The sequence below is a fragment of the Gossypium raimondii genome, chromosome 5 (assembly GCF_025698545.1).
Source record: "Gossypium raimondii isolate GPD5lz chromosome 5, ASM2569854v1, whole genome shotgun sequence".
NCBI classification, from domain to species: Eukaryota; Viridiplantae; Streptophyta; class Magnoliopsida; order Malvales; family Malvaceae; genus Gossypium; species Gossypium raimondii.
In genome coordinates this window covers 8,359,664-8,379,801 of record NC_068569.1, presented here as the reverse complement: position 1 = coordinate 8,379,801, position 20,138 = coordinate 8,359,664, and positions in this window count along the sequence as shown.

Below are 20,138 nucleotides of genomic sequence, written 5' to 3'. Positions count from 1 at the left end.
AACCTTTTGCTGATTTCATTAATTACAAACTTTTTGTCGGTGTGACCAGTCACTGATGCAACACCCAATGGAGTTTGGCGAATCTAGTAAGATGTCCTTTATTTGTTCTCATAATCTCTGCACACAAAACATGTGAGATATTCTTACGTTTGAAAAAAAATCTTACGTGATTCTAGTTGGGCGTTACGCTATTATTGAAACCTTTTTGGTAAGAGGTGGTGTCATTTGTCGATAATCATTTTTTCTTTCTTAAATTTATATATCTTTTTTTTAGTTCCAACAATAATGCAGGTTGTTACAGTTGGAATTTATGTATTTTGTACGAATAAGAGATAATAAAAGTCCAAAGCGACACATGCATAAATACATAGAATAATCATCAACTATGACCAAGTGAACGGTATTCTAGATCTTAGTGCACTTTATGCTATTATTGAGATATCTTTGACAAGGGCTGCGATTGGTCTGTAAATATCACTTCAATATTTTGTGACATTCTGTGGACATCATTAATAACGAACTCTTTTGTGGATGTCACAAATCATTAATGCAACGCCCAATAAAGTTTGGGGAAGCTGGTAGGTTGACTTTTTCTCATTTGTTCCCGTAGTCCCTACACCAAAAGCACGTCAGTTATTGTTCTGCTTGAACAATAAACCAAATTATGTGTTTCCAGTTCAGAAAACAGGGTAAATTACAAATTTAGCCACTTATTTATGGTTTAAATTATGTTTTGCTTGCCAAATTTTAAAAAATTACAATACAATTACTTATGTTATCGATTTATTACATTTAGGTTACTGAGCCATTAACTTCCATTAACGGTGTAATGACAAACAAATGTGGCACGTTATCATAATTTTAGATGAAAATTTAGGTCAAGTTACACAAGTAATTTCTATGGTTTTTTGAGAATTTTAATCCTTTTTCCTTTATTTTCTTTGGCTAAAATACACATTTGGTCCCTGACCCTGACACATTATCCCATGTTGGTACTTGATCTGTTGCAATTCGTTGATAAACACTTTTGGTAAGAGGTGTCATTTGTTGATAAACATTTCTTTCTTTCTTTCTTTCTTTTTCTCCTTGATTTTATATATCTTTTTTACTACTGACATCAATGCACGTTGTTATATTTAAAATATATTATTTTTAGTTTTTTTTGCATGAGCAAAGGATAATAAAAGATTAAAATGAAATGTGCATAAATACATAAAATAAAAAAAATTCTAAGTAACTAAACGATATTCTAATTCTTGTTGGGCGTTATTAAAATTTGTTTGGCAATATGTGGTACCATTTGTCAATAAGAATTTCTTTATTTTTTTCTTCTATAATTTCTTTATTTTTTTTATAGTTTTGGCATCAATGTAGGTTGTTACCCTAAAATATTTGTCTTTTTTTTTGAACGAACAAGAGACAGTAAAAAGCCACTTTTGTGGAACATACGTAGAATAATCAACAATTATGACCGATTAAAAGATATTCTAGATATTGTTGTACTTTATGCTATTATGGAGATCTCATTTGAAAGGGTTGCCATTGGTTAGTAGATATCACTTCAATATTTTGTAACCTTTTGCGTATGTCATTAATGACGATCTTTTTGTAGATGTTATCAGTCACTGATGCAACACTGAATGGAGATTGATGAATATTCTAGTAAGATGTCCTTAATTTGTTCTCATAGTCTCTGCACATGAAGCACATGAGATATTCTTACGTTGGAAAAAAAGCTTACGTGATTTTAGTTGAGCATTACGCAATCATTGAAACATCTTTGGTAAGAAGTGGTCTCATTTGTCGATAATCATTTTTTCTTCCTCAAGTTTATATATCTTTTTTTAGGTCCAATAATAATGCAGGTTGTTATAGTTAGAATTTGTGTATTCTGTACGAATAAGAAATAATAAAAGTCCAAAGCAAAACATGCATAAATACAACCTTTTGCGGATTTTATTAATTACGAACTTTTTGTAGATGTCATCAGTCACTAATGCAACACCTAATGGAGTTTGGTGAATCTAATAAGATGTCCTTTATTTGTTATCATAGTCTCTGCACACAAAGCACGTGAGATATTATTAGGTTGGAAATAAATGCTTATGTGATTTTAGTTGGACATTATGCTATTATTGAAACCTCTTTGGTAATAGGAATGTGCCATTTGTCGATAATCATTTTTTCTTCCTTAAATTTATATATCTTTTTTATCTTCAACAATAATGCAGGTTGTTACAGTTAGAATTTGTGTATTCTGTGAGAACAAGAGATAATAAAAGTCCAAAGCAAAACATGCATAAATACAACCTTTTGCTGATTTCATTAATTACAAACTTTTTGTAGATGTGATCAGTCACTGATGCAACACCCAATGGAGTTTGGCGAATCTAGTAAGATGTCCTTTATTTGTTCTCATAATCTCTGTACACAAAACACGTGAGATATTATTACGTTTGAAAAAAAAAAGCTTACGTGATTCTAGTTGGGCGTTACGCTATTATTGAAACCTCTTAGAGGTGGTGCCATTTGTCAATAATCATTTTTTATTTCTTAAATTTATATATCTTTTTTTAGTTCCAACAATAATGCAGGTTGTTACAGTTGGAATTTATGTATTCTTTACGAATAAGAGATAATAAAAGTCCAAAGCGACACATGCATAAATACATAGAATGATCATCAACTATGACCAAGTGAACGGTATTCTAGATCTTCGTGCACTTTATGCTATTATTGAGATATCTTTGACAAGGGTGGCGATTGGTCTGAAAATATCACTTCAATATTTTGTGACATTCTGTGGACGTCATTAATAACGAACTTTTTTGTGGATCTCACAAATCATTAATGCAACGCCCAATAAAGTTTGGTGAAGCTGGTAGGTTGACTTTTTCTAATTAGTTCCCGTAGTCCCTACACCAAAAGCACGTGAGTTATTGTTCTGTTTGAACAATAAACCAGATTATGTGTTTCCAATTTAGAAAACAGGTAAATTACAAATTTAGCACTTATTTATGGTTTAAATTACGTTTTTCTTGCCAAATTTTAAAAAATTACAATACAATTACTTATGTTATCGATTTATTACATTTAGGTTACTGAGCCATTAACTTCCATTAACAGTGTAATGATAAACTAATTTGGCACGTTATCATAATTTTAGATGAAAATTTAGGTCAAGTTACACAAGTAGTTTCTATGGTTTTTTTGAGAATTTTAATCTGTGTTCATTTATTTTCTTTGGCTAAAATACACATTTGGTCCCTGACCCTGACACATTCTCCCATGTTGGTACTTGATCTGATGCAATTTGTTGGTAAACACTTTTGGTAAGAGGTGCCATTTGTTGATAAACATTTCTTTCTTTCTTTCTTTCTTTCTTTTTCTCCTTGATTTTATTTATCTTTTTTACTACTGACATCAATGCAAGTTGTTATATTTAAAATATATTATTTTTAGTTTTTTTTTGTATGAGCAAAGGATAATAAAAGATTAAAATGAAATGCGCATAAATACATAAAATAAAAAAAAATTCTAAGTAACTAAATGATATTCTAATTCTTGTTGGGCGTTATTCAAATTTGTTTGGCAATATGTGGTACCATTTGTCAATAAGAATTTCTTTATTTTTTCTTTTACAATTTCTTTATTTTTTATAGTTTTGGCATCAATGTAGGTTGTTACCCTGAAATATGTGTCTTTTTTTTTGTACAAACAAGAGACAGTAAAAAGCCTAAAGTGGAACATACGTAGAATAGTCAACAATTATGACCGATTAAAAGATATTCTAGATATTGTTGTACTTTATGCTATTATGGAGATCTCATTTACAAGGGTTGCCATTGGTTAGTAGATATCACTGCATTATTTGTAACCTTTTCCGGATGTCATTAATGACGATCTTTTTGTAGATGTCATCAGTCACTGATGCAACACTGAATGGAGATTGATGAATATTCTAGTAAGATGTCATTTATTTGTTCTCATAGTCTCTCACACGAAGCACGTGAGATATTCTTACGTTGAAAAAAAACCTTACGTGATTTTAGTTGAGCGTTACACAATCATTGAAACATCTTTGGTAAGAGGTGGTCCCATTTGTCGATAATCATTTTTTCTTCCTCAAGTTTATATATCTTTTTTTAGGTCCAACAATAATGCAGGTTGTTACAGTCGAAATTTGTGTATTCTGTACGAATAAGAAATAATAAAAGTCCAAAGCAAAACATGCATAAATACAACCTTTTGCGGATTTCATTAATTACGAACTTTTTGTAGATGTCATCAGTCACTAATGCAACACCAATGAAGTTTGGTGAATCTAGTAAGATGTCCTTTATTTGTTATCATAGTCTCTACACACAAAGCACGTGAGATATTATTAGGTTGGAAATAAATGCTTATATGATTTTAGTTGGGCATTACGCTATTATTGAAACCTCTTTGGTAATAGGAAGGTGCCATTTGTCGATAATCATTTTTTCTTCCTTAAATTTATATATCTTTTTTATCTTCAACAATAATGCAGGTTGTTACAGTTGGAATTTGTGTATTCTGTGCGAACAAGAGATAAGAAAAGTCCAAATCAAAACATGCATAAATACAACCTTTTGCTGATTTCATTAATTACAAACTTTTTGTAGGTGTGATCAGTCACTGATGCAACACCCAATGGAGTTTGGCGAATCTAGTAAGATGTCCTTTATTTGTTCTCATAATCTCTGCACACAAAACACGTGAGATATTCTTACGTTTGAAAAAAAAGCTTACGTGATTCTAGTTGGGCGTTACGCTATTATTAAAACCTCTTTGGTAAAAGGTGGTGTCATTTGTCGATAATCATTTTTCTTTCTTAAATTTATATATCTTTTTTTAGTTCTAAAAATAATGCAGGTTGTTACAGTTGAAATTTATGTATTCTGTACGAATAAGAGATAGTAAAAGTCCAAAGCGACACATGCATAAATACATGGAATGATCATCAACTATGACCAAGTGAACGGTATTCTAGATCTTCGTGCACTTTATGCTATTAATGAGATATCTTTGACAAGGGTTGCGATTGGTCTGTAAATATCACTTCAATATTTTGTGACATTCTGTGGACGTTATTAATAACGAACTCTTTTGTGGATCTCACAAATCATTAATGCAACGCCCAATAAAGTTTGGTGAAGCTGGTAGGTTGACTTTTTCTAATTTGTTCCCGTAGTCCCTACACCAAAAGCACGTGAGTTATTGTTCTGTTTGAACAATAAACCAGATTATGTGTTTCCAGTTTAGAAAACAGGGTAAATTACAAATTTGGCACTTATTTATGGTTTAAATTACGTTTTGCTTGCCAAATTTTAAAAAATTACAATACAATTACTTATGTTATCGATTTATTACATTTAGGTTACTGAGCCATTAACTTCCATTAACGGTGTAATGACAAACTAATGTGACACGTTATCATAATTTTAGATGAAAATTTAGGTCAAGTTACACAAATAGTTTCTATGGTTTTTTGAGAATTTTAATCCTTGTTCCTTTATTTTCTTTGGCTAAAATACACATTTGGTCCCTGACCCTGACACATTCTCCCATGTTGGTACTTGATCTGTTGTAATTTGTTGGTAAACACTTTTGGTAAGAGGTGCCATTTGTTGATAAACAATTCTTTCTTTCTTTCTTTCTTTTTCTCCTCGATTTTATATATCTTTTTTACTACTGACATCAATGCACGTTGTTATATTTAAAATATATTATTTTTAGTTTTTTTGTATGAGCAAAGGATAATAAAAGATTAAAATGAAATGCGCATAAATACATAAAATAAAAAAAAATTCTAAGTAACTAAACGATATTCTAATTCTTGTTGGGCGTTATTCAAATTTGTTTGGCAATGTGTGGTACCATTTGTCAATAAGAATTTCTTTATTTTTTCTTCTATAATTTCTTTATTTTTTTATAGTTTTGGCATCAATGTAGGTTGTTACCCTGAAATATGTGTCTTTTTTTTGTACGAACAAGAGACAGTAAAAAGCCTAAAGTGGAACATACGTAGAATAGTCAACAATTATGACCGATTAAAAGATATTCTAGATATTGTTGTACTTTATGCTATTATGGAGATCTCATTTGCAAGGGTTGCCATTGGTTAGTAGATATCACTGCATTATTTTGTCACCTTTTCCGGATGTCATTAATGGCGATCTTTTTGTAGATGTCATCAGTCACTGATGCAACACTGAATGGAGATTGGTGAATATTCTAATAAGATGTCCTTTATTTGTTCTCATAGTCTCTTCACACGAAGCACGTGAGATATTCTTACGTTGGAAAAAAAGCTTACGTGATTCTAGTTGAGCGTTACGCTATTATTGAAACCTCTTTGGTAAGAGGTGGTCCAATTTGTCGATAATCATTTTTTCTTCCTTAAATTTATATATTTTTTTTAGTTCCAACAATAGTGCAGGTTGTTACAGTTGGAATTTGTGTATTCTGTGCGAACAAGAGATAATAAAAGTCCAAAGCAAAACATGCATAAATACAACATTTTGCTGATTTCATTAATTACAAACTTTTTGTAGGTGTGATCAGTCACTGATGCAACACCCAATGGAGTTTGGCGAATCTAGTAAGATATCCTTTATTTGTTCTCATAATCTCTGCACACAAAACACGTGAGATATTCTTACGTTTGAAAAAAAAAGCTTACGTGATTCTAGTTGGGCGTTACGCTATTATTGAAACCTCTTTGGTAAGAGGTGGTGCCATTTGTCGATAATCATTTTTTCTTTCTTAAATTTATATATCTTTTTTTAGTTCCAACAATAATGCAGGTTGTTACAGTTGGAATTTATGTATTCTGTATGAATATGAGATAGTAAAAGTCCAAAGCAACACATGCATAAATACATAGAATGATCATCAACTATGACCAAGTGAACAGTATTCTAGATCTTCGTGCACTTTATGCTATTATTGAGATATCTTTGACAAGGGTTGCGATTGGTCTGTAAATATCACTTCAATATTTTGTGACATTCTGTGGACGTCATTAATAACGAACTTTTTTGTGGATGTCACAAATCATTAATGCAACGCCCAATAAAGTTTGGTGAAGCTGGTAGGTTGACTTTTTCTCATTTGTTCCCGTAGTCCCTACACCAAAAGCATGTGAGTTATTGTTCTGTTTGAACAATAAACCAGATTCTGTGTTTCCAGTGTAGAAAACAAGGTAAATTACAAATTTAGCACTTATTTATGGTTTAAATTACGTTTTGCTTGCCAAATTTTAAAAAATTACAATACAATTACTTATGTTATCGATTTATTACATTTAGGTTACTGAGCCATTAACTTCCATTAACGGTGTAATGACAAACTAATGTGGCACGTTATCATAATTTTAGATGAAAATTTAGGTCAAGTTATACAAGTAGTTTCTATGGTTTTTTGAGAATTTTGATAATTTTTTCCTTTATATTCTTTGGCTTAAATACAAATTTGGTCCTTGACCCTAACACATTCTCCCATGTTGGTACTTGATCTGTTGCAATTTGTTGGTAAACTCTTTTGGTAAGAGGTCCCATTTGTTGATAAACATTTCTTTCTTTCTTTTTCTCCTACTTATGATATCAATGCATCTTGTTATATTTGAAATATATTATTTTTAGTTTTTTTTATATGAGCAAAGGATAATAAAAGATTAAAGTGAAACACGCATAAATACATAAAATAATAAACAATTATAAGTAACTAAAAGATATTCTAATTCTTGTTGGGTGTTATTAAAATGATGACAATTTTAGGTTTAGAACATGGTGGGGCAGTGTTTGTGTTGATGTCATATCTCTTATGTTTGGAGGTTTTTGTCAGAGGCTTAGGGTATGGGCCTACAGTGTGCATTGTTGGTGTATGGTGACGGCTCAAGAACCAGCCAACTGCTACACTGATACTTGGATTTCAGAATGGGGGGCTCACAAGAAACATTGTATTAGTCCTATATATGGTGGATAAACATGGCAAATGGCGTTGGGCCAAGTCCACGGACAAATTAGCTCACTCTATTGTTTTAAGCATTCCACCAACTAGCTGGGCCCGATGTTTGCATGTGGCGGCGGTCGATCAAGAAGGCCTATAAAATGTTGACTATAAGAACCTTGGATCCACGAGATGTGGGCATGTGGCATAGTCACGTATTTGAAAGTATAAAGGTCCTGCGAGGAGAAAGCAGTTTTTATGGGTGTTCTCAAAGGAAAGTTGCTGACTGATCGTGAGTGCTGTTGTCGAAATATGGCGAATTCTGCAGCATGCAAATTATGTGGCCACTGCGAGGAGGCTTGCTTGCAGGGGGCAAAGACAGAAATTTTTGGTTTGGGCAAAACTTAAAGATTTTATGGTAAAAGGGTTAAATTGAATTAATAGTTTTTTAAGGGGTCTAAAATTGGAATATAGTTCTTTTATCCAAGGGGGCAAGACCCCTGCTTGCTTGCATGTGCTTCGAGACTGTATGGGTGGCACGCGCGACATCAGAATCGTTCCCAATACAACTTATGTCTGGTTTTTAATCTCACCTTAATGGTTGGTTGTTGTCTAATATTAGAAATGAACTTGGTATTTGTCTCATGGATATTGAATGGGAGACTATATTTATTTGGGATACTTGTGAAAACTTATGGAAGCAGTGGAATATTGTGATTTTTGATAATGGCAATCATTTTACTGAGGATATTGCTAAAAGTGTTGAAAAAAGTTTGCAAGAGGATAAAAAGAGGCATATGCGAGTTGTGAGGCAGATAGGGTGGGAAGCTCCTCAACAGGGGAGGATCAAAATTGATACCGACGGTGCTGTAGGTAGTTGCCAAATGGGTGTGCAGGATATAGCAGAAGTATAAGGCTGGGCACAATAAATCAGGCTGTATGTAGTTTATCAAATCACTTAATTGATACAATTTAAGAGTTTGAAGAATTAATTAAATGTATTTTTTATGGAATGATTTAATTAATTTTTTAGTCGAAATTTAAAGAATTATATAACCCTTAAATCAAAAATGTTGAATTCAAAATTCAAAATTTTGAAGACAAATTATAATAATAGGCCTAAGATGCAAGAATCTATAATTTAGTATCAAATTTCAACATCAAATCATGAAATTTAAGCGTCAGTATGAAACACTGATTCAAATTTCAGGGTAAAGTCAAGGCTAAAAGGTTTTATTAAGACAATTACATAAAAATACCTATTTAATTATTCATTCGACAATTTTTTTAAAGTTTGAGAATCAACTTGAAGAAATGTACATGGGTAGCAACTTTAATAAAATAGTAAAAATAATCTCGTGTGAGAATCAATTCGAAGAAAGTATATGTACGTAGGTAGCAACTTAAATAAAAGAGTGAAAATAATTTCGTATGAGAATCAACTTGAAGAAAGTATATGTAAGTGGGTAGCAACTTAAATAAAAAAGTGAAAATAATCTGATGTGAGAATCAACTTAAAAAAAAGTATATGCACGTGGGCAGCAACTTAAATAAAAGAGTGAAAATAATCTTGTGCTTTGGTCTATCAGCTCAATTGTGACTTAAGTTTGAGTCACATTAATCGTGTTGCTATTAAGGCTTTGTCCTCCTCTTATAATTCACAAAAAAAATAAGAATAAAAAAAAAGGATTAAAAATGAAAATAATGAATTGAATTAAGATACAACTTAATTACAAAGAATGAGACTGTGAAAGGGAGAGGTTGGAAGTTCATTGAACTGTTTTTTTTTCCTTCTCTCAAGAAGTGGTCGAAAATAAAAGTTGCGAGTTATATACGTTTGTATATTGTGAGTTGTGGTTGGTAGTAATTCTTTTGCTGTTTTTTCTCCCCCTTAAAATACCAATTAATTTGTAATATATTAATAATATTTCTCAACTGCCTTATTTTATTTTTGGTACAATTCAAGAAAAAGAGAAGTTAAGGTGAAGAGAAACTAATGTAAAATTTAGGAACGCACAAAGCTCATACCTCTGAGCCTCTGAAAATCAGTTACATCTTGGCAGAAGGAGACGAATTGGAGGAGGAGGTGGATGTCATCAAGGGTTGGAAAAAGTTTCCACCCCACTTTGGAGTGGCCCAGGTTAATGTTGTCCCATTTGCGGCTTGTTTTGAGTACTTTGCAAGAAAAGATGTTGAGAAATTTAAGAATCACAATAATGGATCCTAGTAGTAATAATCTAGCCTGAATTTTAGTTGTCCATATGAATCTTTTGTTGCAGAGAAGTTGCATGTCAATTGCTCCTTCAACAATAATAGCTCCACTAATCATATTATTCCTGGATCCTAGTGAGAGGTGAGGCAAGAATATCATTGGGGTGACAGAGATCCCGTATTAAGGGATTTAGGAAGAATATTTTGAAATGTTTTTTTTTTATTTCACGAGATAAAAGTAGTATTTATTGTTGAAAGCCAAAAGTGGAACATAGAATAATCAACAATTATGATTGACTAAAAAATATTCTAGATATTGTTGCCCTTTATGTTATTATTCAGATCTCATTTGCAAGGGTCGTCATTGGTTAATAGATATCACTTCAATATTTTGTAACATTTTGCGAATTTTATTAATTACAAACTTTTTGTAGATGTCACCAGTCACTGATGCAACACCCAATGTAGTTTGGTGAATTTAGTATTGTAATGGCCCAAATTTGAGGTTATCGGAACAGTGGTTTCGGGACCACAAATCCGATGAGAAAAATTTTATTTTTCTTATATTTTTATGGTCTACAATTTCACAAAATGATTTCGTGAAAATTTCGTTCGAAAATTTCGACGTTTGGGCACTCAATTTAGTCAAAAGGACTAAATTGTAAAAAGTGCAAAAGTTGAGTTCAACATGTTAGAGGTGTCCAATTGTTATGAAACTTTAAATTGGAGGTCCTTATATGGTAATTATACCATTGGTAACTTGGTAGACAAAAAATGGACATGAGATAAGTGAAATAGAAAATTTTTAAGTTAGGGGCAATTTCGTAATCTAGTAATTAAAATGAATTAAAAGGGAAAAAGATGGCAAAAATCATCATCTTCTTCATTAGGACGAAATCAGCAAGGGGGGAAGCCATATTTAGGGTTTCCAAGCTTCCAAGCTCCATAGTAAGTGATCCCAAGTCCCGCTTTTAATGTTTTTACGCTTTTGGAGTCCGGTAGCTTAATTTAGCTTATTCTAGCAATAATTTAACCTAGGGTTTATATTTGGAAAAATACCCATAGGTGAAAAGTGTTTATTTTGATGTTTTATGATAGAATATGAAGCTAGAAATTATGTTAAACAACTTTTGTTAGCCGATTTTAAGCAAAAACGAGTAAAACGACATAATCGGTAAAAATACATAATGTTCATAAGTACATGTTAGAGTGGGAATTTGATGTTGGCATAGAAGAGAAAAATGTTCATCATGTCATAAAACATAAGAATAAGGGATGAAGTTTAATTTCCGAGCCTTGGGTCAAAAATGTAATTATGTAAAAGTTTAGGGGCAAAATTGTAATTTTGAAAAAGTTAGAGTCAAGGGCTGTTTTGTTGAATGTGAGTATTAAATAAGTTAAATTTGCTATTTTAGATCAAGAAGAACGAAACTCGAGGTTAGACAAAGGGAAGAATAAAGTTGAAGACTAAGTTGGTGAATTTGGCTATAATTGGTACCGAGGTAAATTTATTTACATAAATGCAATATTTCAATATTTATTATCAATGCTGTTATTTTCCAGCAACTATGAATTTATTTTATGAATTTATTTGATGATGATCTAAGCATGAAATGATAGAGAATTAAAATTAAAAAGTCCCGTTGATACATAAGGATGGTACTGGATACGAATGTCATGACATTTGGGTAAAGAGGTCCCATGTAAGACCATGTCTGGGACATGGCATTGGCACCGAGATGAGAGGTCCCATGTAAGACCATGTCTGGGACATGGCATTGGCACCGAGATGAGAGGTCCCATGTAAGACCATGTCTGGGACATGGCGTTGGCACCGAGATGAGAGGTCCTCCGTAAGACCATGTCTGGGACATGGCATGGGCACCGATATGAGAGCATCCCATGTAAGACCATGTCTGGGACATGGCTTTGGCATGTTATTATCAGAAGAGACCCGAGTATCCTTATTATTCCAATGTAGCTCAACGGGCTTGTAAACGAATTATGTTCATGAAAGTTCAGTTTAAAGCATAAATGGCAAGCTCAGGTAAGTTATAAGAGTTAAGAACTTATTATACTATCAATTGATGTTCAACGATGCAGCAAGAGTTGAGTAAGTTATGTACACAAGTATTCTAAGTAAACAAGCAAGAGAACTAGTATGAGATTAACTAAAGAGTAAACTAGAGATATAGACATTTGAGTTTAATTATTTAAGTTAAATATTGTTATTTATTTGCTAGTAAACTTACTAAGCTTTATGCTTACTTCTTTTATTTCTCTTTCTCTTATAGTATTGCAAAGCTACTTCAAGGATCCTAAAGAAGTCGAAGATCGTCCACACTATCAACCACAACTGCTCGGTATTTTATATCGAATCACGTTTGAGTTATGGCATGTATAGGGATTTAGTTATTTTGTATGTTTGTGATTATGATTTTGCTAAAGAATGGTGTGTAAGTATTTGATGATGTATGGTTATTAAAATGGTTAAGTATGAAGGTATTTGTTGTTGTAAGAGTCTAGGTGATAAATTATGTATGGAAATCATGAAAGGATGAAATTTTGCAAAGAAACAGAATTCAGGCAGCAACAGTGACGTGAATTTGAAAAATCACCCAAGATAGTATAAAATGAATTAGAGGGCGAATGATATATGGAATTAAAGCTTGTTGAGTCTATTTTCATGGAAAAATAACGGTGTAGCGAAAGGAATTTTATATTTTAAGATATGTGAATTTTCGTGAGACAGGGTCAGAACAGTTTTGGTGTCCCTGTTTTGAGTTTAGAAAATCATTAAAATTGTACAAAATGGTTATGAGTTATAGTTTATATGTATAGATTTCTAATTGAGTTTATTTTCTGTAGAAACAAGTAAGAACTTCATATGAAAATCCTACAGTGAGAAAACTTATTTTTAGTGACTAGAGGTCAGGGCAGTCAGGTGGTGAAACAGGGGAGACTTTAACTAATAAACTGTACTAATTGGCTGAACCAAAAATTCTAAAAATTTTATGGTGAGTATATATATGAGTCTAGTTTCAGGGAAAATTTACGGAATTAAATTTCGAGTTTTTTATCTCAAGTTATAATTAATTTAGTAACTGCTGCGTGATTGGACAGATTTGCTGTAAATAGTGAAATAAATTTTCAAACCTAGTTTTTATGCTCCGAATTGGTAAGATAAGCTAAGTAATGCCTCGTGCTCGACTCCGGAAACGGTCTCGGGTAAGGGGTGTTACATTTTATTGGTATCAGAGCAGGTTTAGTCGGTTCTCGGAAATAGTCAGTAAGAATAAGAGTCTACCTATACATGTCATACTTATATATTTTGATAGTGTGACGACTCCTGACGATTTTAAAATGTTTTCTTTTATAGTTATGGATCCTGAACGAGCTGGTATAGATGAAGTAGAAAGTAATGCGCCTGCTTCCGCAGAAGGGACGGCGCCACTAGATGTTAATGTTAGTGAAAGGCCTGCATCAGTTAGACAGGGAGGAGGAGCTAGAGAAGCCTTCTTCCAAGCCATGAATGATTGGTTTGCCGAGTTCGTTCGCACGAATCCTGTCAGAAGACCTCCACCCCTCAAGATTCACAGGTTCCCCATGTAGCTTCCCCACTGCAGTATATTTATCGGAGAGACCACTGTTGATAAGATTAGGAAGCAGGGGTGAAGAATTTGGGCTACCAAAGATGATGATGCGAAAAGCGCACTCGGCTTGAGAATACCATCGTGGTTTTGAAGAATTATCTTGTACACGGAAGAATGTATGAAGTGTGTGGTCTCACTTCTCGAGATTCACTTATCATTGGTGGAAGACTCTCGTGTCTATAGTACCGAGTGAGAGGGTTACTTGGGATTTCTTTCAGGAGGAGTTTCGAAAGAAGTACATCAGCCAGAGATTTATAGATCAGAAAAGGAAGGAGTTTCTTGAGCTAAAACAAGGTAAGATGTCCGTGACTGAATATGAACGCGAATTTGTTAGACTTAGTAAGTATGCTCGGGAATTTGTATCCACTGAAGCTAACATGTGCAAGAGATTTGAAGATGGGCTTAATGATGACATCCGACTATCAGTGGGTGTATTGGAAATCAGAGAGTTTGTTGTTCTGGTAGAAAGAGCTTGTAAAGTAGAAGACTTGTTAAAAGAAAAAGAGAAGAGCAAAGCTGAAGCTGGAGCGCAGGATACAAAGAAGAGGCAAATGAGTAAATCATTTCAGTCTACATCTAAGAGGCCTAGGGAGCTCTCTAGCGGATCACATTTTCCACATATATATTCTGGCCGAAGCAGAAGTAGAAGATTCGAGGGTTTTAGAGCTCAAACCACTACAGTTGCAAGTACAGGCAGTACTCGACCTCCTAGGCCTGAATGTTCTCAATGTAGGAGACGCCACCCCGGAGAGTGTAGAGCAGGTGAAAATGTTTGTTTTAGATGTGGAGCATCCGATCACTTTATTCGGGATTGTCCTGAAACAACTAAAAGAGAAGAAATAACGAGTACGAGATTAGGTAATGCTCCTACCAGAGGTAGACCGCAGAGAAACCCAGGAGTGGGGGCGAGTAATAGGGGTGCATCCAGAGATTCAGCGGTTAGATCAGATGTTAGAGCACCTGCAAGATCATATGCTATTCGAGCTCGTGAAGAGGCGTCCTCTCCTGATGTAATTGCGGGTACATTTTCTCTCTATGATACTACTGTTATTGCATTAATTGATCCTGGCTCTACACATTCATATATATGCACAAAATTAGCATTTGTTAAAAATTTGTCTGTTGAACCTACTGAATTTATGGTTAAAGTCTCGAACCCTCTGGGCCAGTTTGTGATAGTGGATAAAGTTTGTAAAAATTGTCCACTAATGGTAAAAGGTATTTGTTTTCCGGTTGACTTGATGTTATTGCCTTTTGATGAGTTTGATGTGATATTGGGCATGGATTGGTTAACTCAGCATGATGCAGTAGTAAACTGTAGACAAAATTATGTTGTGTTGAAATGCCAGAATGGAGAATTACTTTGGGTTAAATCTAATCAGACAGAGGGATTATCCGATATAATTTCAGTTATGACAGCTCAGAGGTGTGTTAGAAAAGGGTATGATGTTTATTTGGCGTATGTGTTGGATACTAAGGTATCTGAGTCAAAGATACAGGCAGTGCCAGTTGTATGTGAATTTTCTGATGTATTTCCAGAGGAGTTACCAGGGTTGCCACCAGAAAGAGAAGTGGAATTTTCTATAGATCTGATTCCGGGAACTACCCCAATTTCTATAGCTCCGTATCGTATGGCTCCGACAGAGTTAAAAGAGTTAAAGGTACAGTTACAGGAACTTGTTGACAGAGGTTTTGTTCGTCCGAGTCATTCACCTTGGGGTGCTCCATTGCTTTGTGAAAAAGAAAGACGGGTTTTGAGATTGTGTATCGACTATCGGCAGCTCAATAAGGTAACTATAAAGAATAAGTACCCGTTGCCTCGAATTGATGACTTGTTTGATCAGCTGAAAGGTGTCACAGTATTCTCGAAGATTGATCTCCGATCGGGTTATTACCAGTTACGGGTAAAAGAGCCAGATGTGCCAAAGACAGCTTTCAGAACCAGGTATGGGCATTATGAGTTTTTGGTTATGCCGTTTGGGCTGACTAATGCACCTACAGTATTCATGGATTTGATGAACCGGATATTCAGACCGTATCTGGACAGGTTTGTAGTAGTTTTCATTGATGATATTTTAGTCTATTCTAGAGATGAAAATGAGCATGCAGAACATTTGAGAATAGTGTTGCAAATTTTGCGCGAAAAGAAGCTTTATGCTAAATTCAGTAAATGTGAATGTTGGCTTCAAGAGGTGGGTTTTCTCGGACATATTGTATCTGCAAAAGGCATCAGGGTAGATCCAAGTAAAATCTCAGCTATTGTCAATTGGAGTCCACCGAAAAATGTATCTGAAGTTAGAAGTTTCTTGGGATTAGCTGGATATTATCGGAGATTTGTACAGGGGTTTTCTATGATAGCTTCTCCAATGACTCGTTTATTATAGAAAGATGTTAAATTTGAATGGACAGAAAAATGCCGGCAAAGTTTTGACCGATTGAAGAAATTGTTGACGGAAGCACCTGTGTTGGTACAGCCAGAATCGGGTAAGGAATTTATTATTTATAGTGATGCATCATTAAATGGTTTGGGTTGTGTCTTGATGCAAGAAGATAAAGTAATAGCCTATGCTTCAAGACAACTTAAGCCACATGAAAGAAACTACCCGTACATGATCTCGAGTTAATGCTATTGTATTTGCATTGAAAATATGGCGGCATTATTTGTATGGTGAAAAGTGTCATATTTATACCGATCACAAAAGCTTGAAATATTTGATGACACGAAAGATTTGAATTGAGACAACGCAGTGGCTTGAATTGATAAAGGATTATGATTTGGTTATTGATTACCATCCGGTAAGGCTAACGTGGTAGCCGATGCTTTGAGCCGAAAATCTCTATTTGCTTTACGAGCTATGAATACCCGGTTGTCACTGTCTAATGATGGTTCAATCATAGCTGAATTGAGAGCTAAATCGACATTTCGTCAACAAATATGTGAAGCTCGGAGGAATGATGAGAAATTACAAAGCTAAACGGGTGCATTGTGAGTCGTAATGATTCGAATTTGATTGAACCGATGGTTGTTTATTATTGAGGCGAGTATGTGTACCAAGAATTCGAACTTGTCTGTAAGATTTTACACGAAGCACACAGTGGTATTATGTCCGTACATCCGGGAGGTAATAAAATGTATAATGACTTGAAAAAGATGTATTGGTGGCCGGGTATGAAACGTGATATCTCTGAGTTTGTATCAAGATGTTTAGTATGTCAGCAGGTTAAAGCTGAACATCAGGTACCTTCGGGGTTGCTTCAGCCAATCACTATACCGGAATGGAAATGGGAAAGAATCACTATGGATTTTGTATCTGGGTTACCGTTATCTCCGAGGAAGAAAGATGCCATTTGGGTAATTGTCGACCGATTGACAAAGTCCGCGCACTTTATCCCCAAGATGTATGGATTATTCTTTAGATAAATTGGCTGAATTGTATATATCTGAGATTGTTAGACTACATGGAGTGCCTGTCTCCATTATATCGCATGAGATCCCGATTTACGCCTCGTTTCTGGAACAAATTACAAGAAGCTTTGGGTACTCAGTTGTATTTCAGTACTGCATTTCATCCTCAGACAGATGGCCAATCTGAGCATGTAATTGAGGTATTGGAAGATATGCTCCGATGTTGCGTATTAGAGTTGCAAGGTAATTGGGAAAGGTATCTACCTTTGATTGAATTTGCTTACAATAACAGTTATCAGTCTAGTATTAAAATGGCTCCGTATGAAGCTTTGTATGGTAGAAAATGTAGAACACCGTTATATTGGACAGAGCTCAGTGAAAAGAAAATACACGGGGTTGATTTAATCCGAGAAACAGAAGAAAAAGTCAAGCTGATTCGAGATAGTCTAAAAGCAGCTTCCGATCGACAGAAGTCATATGCCGATCTTAAACGAAGGGAGATTGAATTTCAGATGGGTGATAAAGTATTCTTAAAAGTGTCTCCTTGGAAGAAAGTTCTCCAGTTCGGTCGAAAGGGTAAATTGAGTCCAAGATTTATCGGACCATATGAAATCATAGAAAGAATTGGACCGGTTGCTTATCGATCGGCTTTACCACCAGAACTCGATAGAATCCATAATGTTTTTCATGTATCTATGCTACGACGATATCGGTCAGATCCTTCACATGTTATTACTCCGACGGAAGTGGAGATTCAACCTGATATGACTTATAGTGAAGAATCGGTCAAGATATTAGCACGAGAAACAAAGGAACTTAGAAACAAAAAGATAAATTTGGTGAAAGTGTTATGGAAAAAGCACGGGATTGAAGAAGCAACATGGGAACCGGAAGAGGCAATGAGGAAACAATACCCAAACCTCTTTACTGGTAAGATTTTCGAGGACGAAAATCCTTAAAAAGGGGGGGAGAGTTGTAATGGCCCAAATTTGAGGTTATCAGAACAGTGGTTTCGGGACCACAAATCCGATGAGAAAAATTTTATTTTTCTCATATTTTTATGGTCTACATTTTCACAAAATGATTTCGTGAAAATTTCGTTCGAAAATTTCGACGTTTGGGCACTCAATTTAGTCAAAAGGACTAAATTGTAAAAAGTGCAAAAGTTGAGTTCTACATGTTAGAGGTGTCCAATTGTTATGAAACTTTAAATTGGAGGTCCTTATATGGTAATTATACCATTGGTAACTTGGTAGACAAAAAATGGACATGAGATAAGTGAAATAGAAAATTTTTAAGTTAGGGGCAATTTGGTAATCTAGTAATTAAAATGAATTAAAAGGAAAAAGATGGCAAAATCATCATCTTCTTCATTAGGACGAAATCAGCAAGGGGAAGCCATAGTTAGGGTTTTCAAGCTTCCAAGCTCCATAGTAAGTGATCCCAAGTCCCGTTTTTAATGTTTTTTACGTTTTTGGAGTCCCGGTAGCTTAATTTAGCTTATTCTAGCAATAATTTAACCTAGGGTTTATATTTGGAAAAATACCCATAGGTGAAAAGTGTTTATTTTGATGTTTTATGATAGAATATGAAGCTAGAAATTATGTTAAACAACTTTTGTTAGCCGATTTTAAGCAAAAACGAGTAAAACGACATAATCGGTAAAAATACATAATGTTCATAAGTACATGTTAGAGTGGGAATTTGATGTTGGCATAGAAGAGAAAAATGTTCATCATGTCATAAAACATAAGAATAAGGGATGAAGTTTAATTTCCGAGCCTTGGGTCAAAAATGTAATTATGTAAAAGTTTAGGGGCAAAATTGTAATTTTGAAAAAGTTAGAGTCAAGGGCTGTTTTGTTGAATGTGAGTATTAAATAAGTTAAATTTGCTATTTTAGATCAAGAAGAACGAAACTCGAGGTTAGACAAAGGGAAGAATAAAGTTGAAGACTAAGTTGGTGAATTTGGCTATAATTGGTACCGAGGTAAGTTTATTTACATAAATGCAATATTTCAATATTTATTATCAATGCTGTTATTTTCCAGCAACTATGAATTTATTTTATGAATTTATTTGATGATGATCTAAGCATGAAATGATAGAGAATTAAAATTAAAAAGTCCCGTTGATACATAAGGATGGTACTGGATACGAATGTCATGACATTTGGGTAAAGAGGTCCCATGTAAGACCATGTCTGGGACATGGCATTGGCACCGAGATGAGAGGTCCCATGTAAGACCATGTCTGGGACATGGCATTGGCACCGAGATGAGAGGTCCCCCGTAAGACCATGTCTGGGACATGGCATGGGCACCGATATGAGAGCATCCCATGTAAGACCATGTCTGGTACATGGCTTTGGCATGTTATTATCAGAAGAGACCCGAGTATCCTTATTATTCCAATGTAGCTCAACGGGCTTGTAAACGAATTATGTTCATGAAAGTTCAGTTTAAAGCATAAATGGCAAGCTCAGGTAAGTTATAAGAGTTAAGAACTTATTATACTATCAATTGATGTTCAACGATGCAGCAAGAGTTGAGTAAGTTATGTACACAAGTATTCTAAGTAAACAAGCAAGAGAACTAGTATGAGATTAACTAAAGAGTAAACTAGAGATATAGACATTTGAGTTTAATTATTTAAGTTAAATATTGTTATTTATTTGCTAGTAAACTTACTAAGCTTTATGCTTACTTCTTTTATTTCTCTTTCTCTTATAGTATTGCAAAGCTACTTCAAGGATCCTAAAGAAGTCGGAGATCATCCACACTATCAACCACAACCGCTTCGGTATTTTATATCGAATCACGTTTGAGTTATGGCATGTATAGGGATTTAGTTATTTTGTATGTTTGTGATTATGATTTTGCTAAAGAATGGTGT